Below are 11,645 nucleotides of genomic sequence, written 5' to 3'. Positions count from 1 at the left end.
CTCCTTTCTGTTTTCTCTTTTCTCATTCAACGTTCATCAGCTTGTCCTCAAAGAAGCTGCAGAGATAGGAGTGACTTATTTGGAGCCAGAGATCCCCCCCCCCAAAATAACCCACAATATTGGGGAGAACAAATGAAAAGATGAGGAGGTTTCTCATAGTTATTTTGTGTGAACCTTAATAGTACCAACATATAACCTCTGCCATATCCAGTTATTTTAAGACTGAGTCAGGAACTAGGGAAAGAGCTCAGGATACAACACATGCTTACCATGCATGAGGCCCTGGGCTCAATTTCAGCACTGCTAATGAAATATAATAACAATTATAATAACAAGCCACAAAGCTAAGCCCATAATATCGGGAACAGCTACTCAGGATATGGCCATCACAAGATGAGGTTTCTGTGACTGAGCAGGAGCACAGGCAATAGGCCTGGTGGCTCACACAGGTGTGAATACAAGAGCTATGGACATAGACATGGGGATATAGCTCCATCCATAACGCTTGCTTAGTCTGTGTGAGGTCCTGATTTGAGGCCACAGCACCAATACATAGAAGAAATTGAGATGCTTAGGAAAAATAAGGATGGCTGAATCGATGCACTTCCACCCCCTCATGAAGCCACCAGGGAAACATGTACAGGAGTTAAGTCTCATTTCTACTGTCATACAGCAGGATCCAGCATTGTGTACACTGTATTCCACCTCCATCCTAATCCTCCCTGGATTTTACTTCTAGTTCTGTGCTCTATGTATATGTGATACTAGCCCACAGATTTTATAAACGTTATCTCACACCACCGATGATGTTCCCAGGTAGTAGATGCCAGGATGACCTCCACAGAGCATAGGAACACATTGGGAATGTCCCGAGAGGCATGGTGTCATGTCTAGGTTTATGTAGAAAGTCAGGAGGACAAGTTCAATCCAAACCCCTGACTTTTGCCTCAGATGTGAGACCCTGCCTGCACTGCTGTATTTCCTTGGCCTTGGAAAAGCATAGCATCCTTCCATGGATCGATTACTTGGGTGAAGAAGTTGTTTATTGTGAAGGACAATGGAGATTCATTCTCTGGGCTTCCATGTTATCCTGACCAGGAATCTCTGCGAGATATCATGCAACCAGGTCCACACAGAAATCATGGAGGGAGTGTGTGGGTACCTTTAATCGTCAATTTACTAGGCTCTGATAGATGTAATGACCAGATTCAACATAAACACTGTTGTCCTGTGCTTCAATATTGTGCAGGCCACACAGTCACCCTGCAGAGCAGACGAAGTACTACCCACATTACTATGAATGCACCTAACTTCTGTGCCTCTGTACATGTGAACACCTAATAGGGTAAGGAGAGTCCCACTAATGCACATAGAATGGGGTGGTATAGTACAGCACCCCTATACAGTGACTATGAGTAGAGTAACATTGTAGATACCACTCCTCCTCACAGAAACATCAGGCCACAAGGGTGGTAAAGTTAGGTGTATGTCAGGCTTCACTGAAGAATGGAGGAAAGTTGGTCACAGCACTATTAGGGACTTCTGTCATCACATGAGGACAACTGGGCCAGCACTGCCACATTCCAGGCAATGAAAAGGCTGGGGCTGGGATCTCTGCAACAGGCACAGGAGTTTGATGTCCAACTCTACAAGATGCCCATTTGAGTTCAATAAACCTAAGCTCACTGAAAATGAGAACTGCAATCAGGAGATTTGGCCTGGGTCTGTGCGCCTCTGGGAAGTCCATGGGACATTTTATATAGACAAAGACTCCAAGACTTGTGACCTACAGCAACAGGCAAGCAGAAGTGAGCAGGTCATAGAATGGGAAGCTTTCCTGGGGTAGATTTGTGCACAGAACTGTCTGTGACAGGCACTGGCAAGTTCTAGAGCCTGCAAGGAACAAGGACAGTTGGTGATTTTTCTCCTGCTAATACAGGGTAGTACCTAACTGAGCCCAAGTCCCACATGCAGAATTTATGCTAGATCCATCTCCAGTGACCTCTTCAGCTTTGGTAGCAAAGTGAAAACTAAGGCCACACACCCTTTCTTGAGGAATTCTAGAGCTGAGGCTTTTACTGGCTCCACAGCAAGCATCCTGAGCTCCACTCAGGGCCAGTCCTGCAAAGCAACTGCCTTTCCTTTCCCCTCCCTTTGTATCCCTTGTATCCCTTGTATTATTTTCAGTTTATATTTCTACTCCTAAGTCTTTAATTATTCTAAACATTAAATTCTAGTACAATTTAAATTAAAAATTAAGATAACATTAGTTTCATAATGTTAAATTCAGTAACAAATAAGCACATAATCAATTTGTACAATTTCCACATTAGTTGAGTTCCAGCTTTCTGCTCAGTTTTGGAGCCACCCAAACCCCTATTCTCTCCTGCTATAACCCACCCTAAAATTCATCTGGAGCAAGAAGAGACCCAGAATAGCAAGTTCTAAGCAGCAAAGGCAAGGCAGGGGACATCACAATCCCTGACTTGAAGTTATACTACAAAGCAACTGTAGTAAAATTGACTGTAGTAAAATTGACAAAGCAACTGTAGTAAAATGCTACTGGAATCGAAACAGAGCTAAAGATCAGTGGAATAGATGAGAAGATGCAAACACAACTACAAACACACTCAACCAACTCATCTTTGATAAATGGGCCAAACATGTTCACTGGAAGTACGACAGTCTCTTTAATAAATGGTGGTGAAAAACTGTCTCTCCATATGCCAAAAACTAAAACTAGACCCATGCCTATCACCATATACTAAAATAAAATCTGAATGGATCAAAGATCTAAGTATTAAAACAGAAACACTAAATCTATTGGAAGACAAACTGGGTAAAAACCTTGAAGACATAGGGGTAGGTAGAGAATTCATGAACAAGACTCAAACCGCACAGGAAATACTTCCTAGATTCAATGAGTGGGATCACCACTTATTAAAATGTTTCTGCACGTCAAAAAAAAATTCTAACATAGGGAAAAGAAAACCTACGAACTGGGAAAAAATCTGAGTGAAATGTCCCTCAGACAAAGGACTTCTTTCTAAAACATATAAAGAATTTTAAAAAAATCTGACCCCCAATATTCAAAGCCCCAATACAAAAATGGTCATCTGAGATGAATACACAATTCTCAGATGAAGAAATACAAATAACAAATTAATACATGAAAAAATCTTCACCATCATAGGTCATTAGAGCAATGCAAATTAAAACCACACTGAGATTTCATCTCACTCCTGAAAGAATCGTCAAGATCAAGAAAACCACCAACAACAAATGTTGGAGAGGCTGTGGGGAAAAAGGAACTCTCCTGTACTGTTGGTGGGAGTGTAGACTGGTGCAAACATTGTAGAGGTCAGTGTGGATATTTCTCAGAAAGCTGGGATTGAAAGCCCCATTTGACCCAGCTATACCACTTCTAGGCATATTCTCAGAAGAACTGAAAGCATGATACCACAGTGACATATTTGCACCCATGTTTATAGCAGCACAATTTGTAATAGCCAGATCTTGGAAACTACCTAAGTGTCCATCAACCGAGGAGTGGATAAAAAAGTTGTGGTATTTTTATACAATGAAGTACTACTCAGCTATAAAGGATGATCACATTGAGATATAAATAAATAGATACAGCTTGAGAACATACTCATAAGTGAAATAAATCAAACTCACGAGTATAAATACCAAATAGTTTCCCTAGTGTAAGAAATGATAAGAATACATAAAAGTACATGGTAATCATGATTCCCATCATATTGGTTTGAAGCCATATAATGTTTTCATTCATTAATTGGAATGGTTTTAATCTGGGTTGTTCGATTTTACTGTCTGTGATAGTACGAATAGCTATTTTGAAGAAAATTTGACAGCATAATAGCTATTGCTAATTTAATATCATCCTGTTTTGAAATCCCATCAAGTTGTTGTTCATCTGTTTCCATTGGTTTTAACATGTTATATCATATTTTAATATATGTGATAGTATAAACAAAATTTTTTATAGGCAGAGATAGTATAGAAACCATTGCTCGGTTTCTGTTAGCTGGCTCTAAATACCCTGCAATACTTTCATTCTCTTGAATGATTTCACACTGTCTTGATAAGATTGATGCTGCAGTACACAAAGTTATACTGAAATATTTCAAGTAAAGAGACACTATGGTAACAACTATTATGTCAGGCTATCTGGTGGTGAAACACAATGATGCTTAAATTGTTCAGTTCTGACCTGTGTTGTTCTATTGATATGTCCTCTTTTATCTCAATCTCCCTTTTTTCTTTTTTTAAAAATTAATTTCTTATTATTTTTAAGGGAAAACTAAATTAAAAATAGCATGATACATTATAGTAACTTTTTTGTTTTCTTATTAACTGTTTTGAACACCCGTATGGTTCTCCACATCTTGTCCTGACTGATTTTACTACATTCTGTTTTGCTTAATAGCATCAAGTTTGAGGGTGGGCAACCACTTTGAAGGCAACAAGATATTCTATGATGCTCATTATGGTTTGACTATTATCTTCTTTGAAAGTCCTGTAAGGTCTCAAATGTGGGTCTTATTGGCCTTGTTATGTACAGTTTTGTTCAAATTTATTATAACAGATGATACAGGCTACTCTTTTTAAGATAGCAAGAGGCATAATGGTAACCATTGTTGATCACCTGGTATTCTCTTTTGCATTATATACTATGTCCATCCTCCTGTTCTAACTGACTCTGTTTTGCTTTGTCACATTGGGATTTTTTGTTTTGTTTTGTTTCATTAGTTATGTTTTTATTTTTATTTTTTTCCTCTTCAAAGTAAAAGTTATAAGAACTTTGGGAATAATAAAACCCCAAATGTGTAATTATTATCATAAAAAAGAGAGGAAAACAAAGTGATCTAAAGGATATAACTGTATGTATATTTAAGTGTATAGAATAGAAAACCATATTACTGAGTTTTTGTTGGATCATTGAACAGAACTGTCTACAACTTCACTGTATTAATGTCCACTTTGTATGCTTTAATTTTGTAATCTGGACAACTGTTAATGAGATGACATTATGTAATCTATTAACTAGTGATTTCTTATTGTATTTTTTCTTGAAATTCTGTATTACTTGAACTCTCTTACTGTTTTGTTTTGTTTTTCTCTTTAAATAAAAACAACAGAATCACATTTGGGCAACAAATGAAGAAAATGCTGAGCCTTCAAAGCTGATTCATGCAGGCACACATCCCTGAGATGTGCTGAGTCTCCACCTGATGGCAGGTTTTAAGGCAGGTGCTGAATAACACTGGGGAGAATATAGGAGGCAGAGCAGAGACCTGTCTGGCAGCTCACATCAGAGTGCTACACACATTTGTTCCTGGACCTGACAGGGTTAACAGCAGATGTTTATCCCTTACAGAGAGCTGTACAACTTTGGAAGATTTCCTTGAAAGAGTTTGATTCACAGCTATTTGAAGCAGGAAGGAACTGGGACCATCCCTCTCTTCCACATAAAGGGTGTGTGGTACCAGTGTGGGTCATAGGAAGCAGGGAAAGCTGCAGACATGCTGAGATTGGTCTCCCTGGGTCTACAGGGAAAGAAGCCAAGGAATCTGATCATGAAATAATACATGGATGTGAGAACAAGTATCTCAGTTTTGAAGGGGAAATGTCTCTGACATCAATGTGCATCCACACATAGACTGTAAGAATCTGTGTGTAAGAATGGTGTCTGCATAGTATAAAACTGCATAGTTTCCTTTTTTTTTTTTTTTTTTTGTTTTGTTTTTTTGGTCTTTTTGAGACGTGGTCTTGCTATGCAGTTTAGGCTGGACTTGACATTTTAGCCCAGGCTGGTTTCAAACTTGCAAGGATTCTCCCACCTCAGCCTCCTGAGTGTTGGGATTACAGGTGTGAGCCACCATGCTCAGCTCAAAAACTTCATAGTTTCATACTATGCAGTTTTACAGTATATAAATTTATATGAAGTATGCTATAGTGTATAAAGCATATTATATAGTTTCATAGTATACAAACTGCATAGTATGAAAACTTTATTCATAAAAGTGTTTTCATATTTTCTTTGTTAGTATCTACTTATGCTAAATTAAAATAAGAAAAGAGAAAAAAGGGGTTGTTTATTTCATTCTGAGACAAGGTCCCACTACATACTGCGGCCTGATCTTGAACTCAGCAAGAATTTCAGGCTAGCCTGGCATTCACTGTGATCCTCCTGTCTAACCCTCCAAAGTGCTGGTATTATGGGCATGCACCACTATGCCAGCAAGAAAATATTTTTTATTTCATTTTTTATTTTAAAGAGAATAAAATGAAACGAAACAAAATAGAATAGAGTCAATCAAAACAAAAACATGAACATGGTACATGACTTAAAAAGAAAGTCCAACAGTAGGTTGTGTGGCCTGTCTCTCAGCCTGCACAGAAAATGACTCAACCTCTTGCTGAACACCAAATTTGCCAAGAAATTTGGGCAAATACCTAGATTTTAAAAGATGTAAACGTGTCTCGTTTAGGCACCAATTCATATCAAGTGGCAGGAAAAGAGCAGAGAACTTTGACTTAGTATTTCCAAATTCTGGAATTTATCCCAAGGAAAAATGATATATGTTCAATAAAAGTTTTCTAAGAGGAACTAGACTTGTGTATATGGTCAGTAACAGGATAACTAAGTACAACTCTACCTACGCATATAATATAAATATTCAACACTATGCAAATATATAAATGATGTGAGCAGAACTGGAGAGTAATGGTCAGAGACAGCAGAATAGGAACAAGAAGGATATTCTGCAGCAGGGTTCAACAATGTGGGTGCATTATTTTTGTGGACTTAAATTGTGGAATCACCCTTCCTCATGCCTCAAAGCCCCATGCCGCATTCAGACTCCTCAGAAAATCTAAACACCCCTCACAAAACCTAAACACCCAAGTAGTGCCAATATTAAAAGAAGCAGAAAGCCCCTTATCAATGAAACGGACTTGAGCCAAAGCATGTGCAGGTAGAATAATAACTGCTATCTTACTGTAACATCTGGGTCCTCTTCCAGTCTCTCAGGGAGGAGCTCCTAGTGGAATGAAATCGTCATTTTGGGGGGGTAAATATCCGCGGCTCAGCATGGCCAGGCTCACTGACAGCAGAGGCCATGTGAAACCCCAAGCCGCCTCCTGCAGGTCCCACACCAGGGCTGGGCTTCCAGTAGCCTGGCTGTGCCGAACCCCGACGGAGAGGAGGGAGGAAGGGAGAGAGGGGCCCTGTTGGCGGAGGCCGGGTCGCCCCCAGCGCCGTGCCTGCCACCGCCCTGGCCCGTGACCCCGCCATAAGGACTCCCTGCCCGGGCACCTGCGCCCACTAACGTGGGGGCCGCCAGGCCGTGCCACTGCTCGCTGCCGGCTCCCGCTAGCCTACCTGGCCCAGACCCCAGCTCAGGCCCCGACGCAGCCTAGGCCGCTGAAGGAAGAGAGCACTGGTCTTCAGACAGCATCTCTAGCGGAAAAATGGCGACCCCAAGCACAAGACCGGCATGCACTGCGAGGGCGAGGTGGGGCGCGGGCAGGTCTGAGCGGGGATGTGGAGGCTCATGCTCAGGCCATCCGTGGGCGTGGCCCGCCGGGTGTGGGGCGGGGCAGCAGAATCTTGGAAGGGGTGGGGCGAAGGGAGTGAGGGAAGGGTAAGGGGCAGGGCTAGAAGTTGGGACAAAGCAGGTGCTAAGCCTGCCAGTGGGGCAAGAATGAGGCAGTGGGAGTGGCAATTGAGGTTAGGGTCCCGCTGAAGAGGGCACACCCTCTTCAGCGGTGGAGGTCTCTGATGAGGCTTCTGGGAGACTGAGCCCCAGGCCCACTATGACAGGAAGCAGAGGAGTGGCCTGTGTCCCAGACATGGAATTTATTGGTGTCTGGACTCAAATCTTGTAGCTCTGAAACCTTGGGCCCACTGCTTCTCTTCTTGGAGCCTCAATTTCCACTACTGTCATTCTCCTATTACTTTGTTTTGAAATATTGTGGATTTTTTTCCATTCAAAAAAAAAAAAAACATGATGAATGGCAATAATCCTCTCTTGGTACTGCTGTGAAGATCCAATGAAAACCCTGCAGAGCTCTTCCCATGGCTCCTAGCACATAGCAAGAGCTCAGATGCCATTGTTATTTGCGTTGTTGCCCTTCTTTTATTACAGAGAAATGAGTCCTTCCGGAATCCATTGTCTGATGTTTTCATATCTTAAAAGTATGTTTACATGTTAATATAACGTACTAACAAACTTCGTTCACACTTAACGGTGTCAGGCCAGGGCCTCTTTGAGGCGCTTTACATATGTTAATTCTTACAAGAGTGTGAGATAGGAATTATCTTCATTTTCATTGCTGTGTGAGCTTAGACACCAAAAATAAATACCTTTTCCAATGACAAAGCAGTAGACAGAGTTTTAACCCAGCGGGCCTTACACCAACATCTCTGTTATCTAACCCATACTTAACACAGCACCGCTGCAGTTCTGCTTTGGATTTTTCACATGAGTGAGGCATAAAACTGTTCATGGGAGGTTGCACAGCTAGGTAGAGGCAGTGTTTGTCAGGGTTCACTATAGGACCAGATTCAATTTCTGTGTGTGTGTGTGTGTGTGTGTGTGTGTGTGTGATACAAAGGATTTGCAAATTAGGCTTAGGATGGCCATCTGCAGAGTCAGGTGGAGAACAGCGCAAAAGGGTCAGGTGCTCCTTGGAGATGCAAAAACTCCAATCACAAGTCTGAGGCCTGGAGCTCACTGCAAAGTCCCTGGAGAGTCTCTGGCAGGGAGCCAAGAATCTGTGCTAGGTGCCTGGAAATGGACGCCTAAGTTAATGGCAAGGATTCGAACTCTTCTGAAGGGGCAGAAGCCAGACTTTCTCCTTTCCCTTTTACTGCATCCAGGATGCAGGCCTATTGGTTGCCCACCACACACAGGGAAGGTCTTCCATCTTCAGTGAGTCAATAATCTACACACAAACACAAAATTGTGGTGAAACGATCAGCTAGGTGTTCTTTGTTTGTTGGTTTTTGGTTTTGTGAGACAGGCTTTTGCTATGGAGTTCATGCTGTCCTTGAACTCACTGTGTTGCCCAAGCTAGTCTCAAACTCAAAGATTTTATTGCTTCAGCCTCCCAAGTGCTGAGGTTACAGGTATGCACCCCTACACCAAGTTTCTCCTTCATTTGAATGCATTTATTCCATCATTTTGCCATTTTCTTTGAAACAGTTCTGGAAGTCCTCTTATGAGTATCTTTAGTTGTGTTGTTGTGGCTGCCTCAATGTATTGAATTAATTCAAAATATTCATCTTTCATGGTCATTTTGATTTTCAGAAGAGTCACAGGGGTCCAGATCTGGTGAATCAGGTGGAAGAGGACACACAATAATGTATTTATGAGCCTTCCTTTCCATTGGATGGCACTCGACAGCAGCACTAACTATAATGTTTATTCCAATATCTAAAGACGCTCACAAAAGAGGACTTCCAAACTGCTTCAGAAATTGCAAGAACAAATGGAGAAGTGTTTTTGAAGTGAGGATGTGTATTTTATTTACAAGAACAAATGGAGAAGTGTTTTTGAAGTGAGGATGTATATTTTATTTAATTTATTTGTCTAAATAGGTGCTTTTTAAGAAGGATTAATTGCCACATATCACTATTGTAGTACATCTAAAAAATTTAAGTATTAGCTGTATATTTTCATCACCTCTTGTACTTCTTCCTTGAGGATTTAATTAAACATCTACAAATTCAGTGTCCCTTATACAACATGATTGTGACCAGAAGTGTTTGGAATTTCTATATTTTTTATTTGTTGGAAAATCTGCATATATATAATAAGTTATACTGAGGATGGCACACAAGTTTAAATATGAAATTTATTTATGGTTCACATATACTTCATACTCATAACCTGAAGATCATTTTATACAACATTTTTAATAATTTTGTGCTTGACATGTGTATTGTGTTGTTTCTCTGGTGTGGGAAAGTGAAAATGTAGATAAGCACTAAAATAATACAGATATTGTGAACATTTTCTAATGAAATGAGGAATTAGGCATGTAGGAGGGAGAAAAGAAGGAAGAGAAAAGAAACAAATTATGAGAAAAGAAGCAAACTAAGCTTTCATAAACAAGGAAGGGAAGGGTATTGAAGCAAAGTTGGGGGAATGGAGAATAAAACATTCAAGATTTTAATGTATGGTACAAATTTCCCATGGCTTACACGATCATTATTTACACCTAGAATATACCAATAATCTTAGTGAAAAAATATTTTTTGTTTGAAACAAAATTTCTTGTTCTGGAATTTTTCACTTTTGGCACTGTATCAGTACTCAAAAGTTCTATACTTTGAAGAATTTCAGACTTCAGGATTCAGATTAGGAATGCTCAGCCGACAATTGGGTAGTGATTGGATAAATATCCCTCCACCTCAATAGACTGTAGGCTTCATGATGAGAGTATGACAGCAAGCTCTTTATCATGGTTAACCTCAGTACCCCTCAAGCCTCATGCCATCATGGATGCGACCATGTCTATGTTTACTTATTGGTTGTTTTCTAGCACTCAGATTGATGGTATGAGTACTACATCTGCCAAGGGTGGAGCCAGCATACAGTGTACCTGAGGAAAGAAGGCTTGTGTTTCTCTTTTGCTGTTCATGCCTGATGTTTGTAGCCACCACAAACTACTGCCCCTCAGCCATGTCATTTAACCTTGGAGCCAACTAAGTATGGACTGAAGCCTCCAACAAGTAAGAAATAAACCTTTCCTTCTTTCATGTTGGGAGTCAGTATATTTTGTCTCAACAACCAGTGAAAAGTAACTAAGACAACTTGTAATTACTGTTTCTCAGTACCCAACTCAATGCCTGACACAAGAATAGTGTGGTTTTGTTGACAGAAAGAAAGTAAGCAATAGCTCACAATTTTAGATTTGTATCACACAGAATTTCATGACTTCCAAGGTTCTGCAGGGAAATGAGGTCTCATCAGTTTTCCTTTCTGCTGGCACTAAGCTTGTCATTTCTTTTGCTTTATTATAGCAAATAATGCTCCTTTATCCAGTTTTCATTTACCCTATGGTCTTAGAAATCAATTGTAAGCCATTATACAATCTTATGCTGGGCATGTAACTCAGGACCTCCTTCATGCTAAGCAAGTCCTCTACCTCAAGATACATTCCAGCTATCCCTTTTTTATTCCTGGAGTTTAGGCCATGGAAATGTGCTATGGTGGATGTCCAGCCCAAATGACTCACCAGGGAACTGCAGTTTTAGCTGCAAGCTGACTGAAGTTTCATGACAGTCTACTGTAATCAAGAACTACCCAACTGAGCATAGACAAACCAAAAATTTAGTAAGAATTATAAAATTTTGCAATAAGGCACTGAGTTTGGGAATGCTTTGTTATACAGCAATGGCTAATGAGCAAGAAAGGAGCAAGAGAGGCACTATTCACAATAACCAAGGCAATCAGTCTACATATCTGTCAGCTGGTCAATGGGCAAAGTAAATATGGCATGCACATGTGCACACATACACAAACACATCCTACTCAACCATAAAGAAGAATAAAATCTGGTTATATGCAGAAAATGCATGGAAATGGAGGATATATGTTAAACAAAATAAT

The sequence above is a fragment of the Cavia porcellus genome, unplaced genomic scaffold (genome assembly GCF_034190915.1).
Source record: "Cavia porcellus strain 051 isolate PalLab524CR breed Dunkin Hartley unplaced genomic scaffold, mCavPor4.1 scaffold_34, whole genome shotgun sequence".
Taxonomy (NCBI): Eukaryota; Metazoa; Chordata; class Mammalia; order Rodentia; family Caviidae; genus Cavia; species Cavia porcellus.
Note: the sequence above shows the minus strand (reverse complement) of the source record.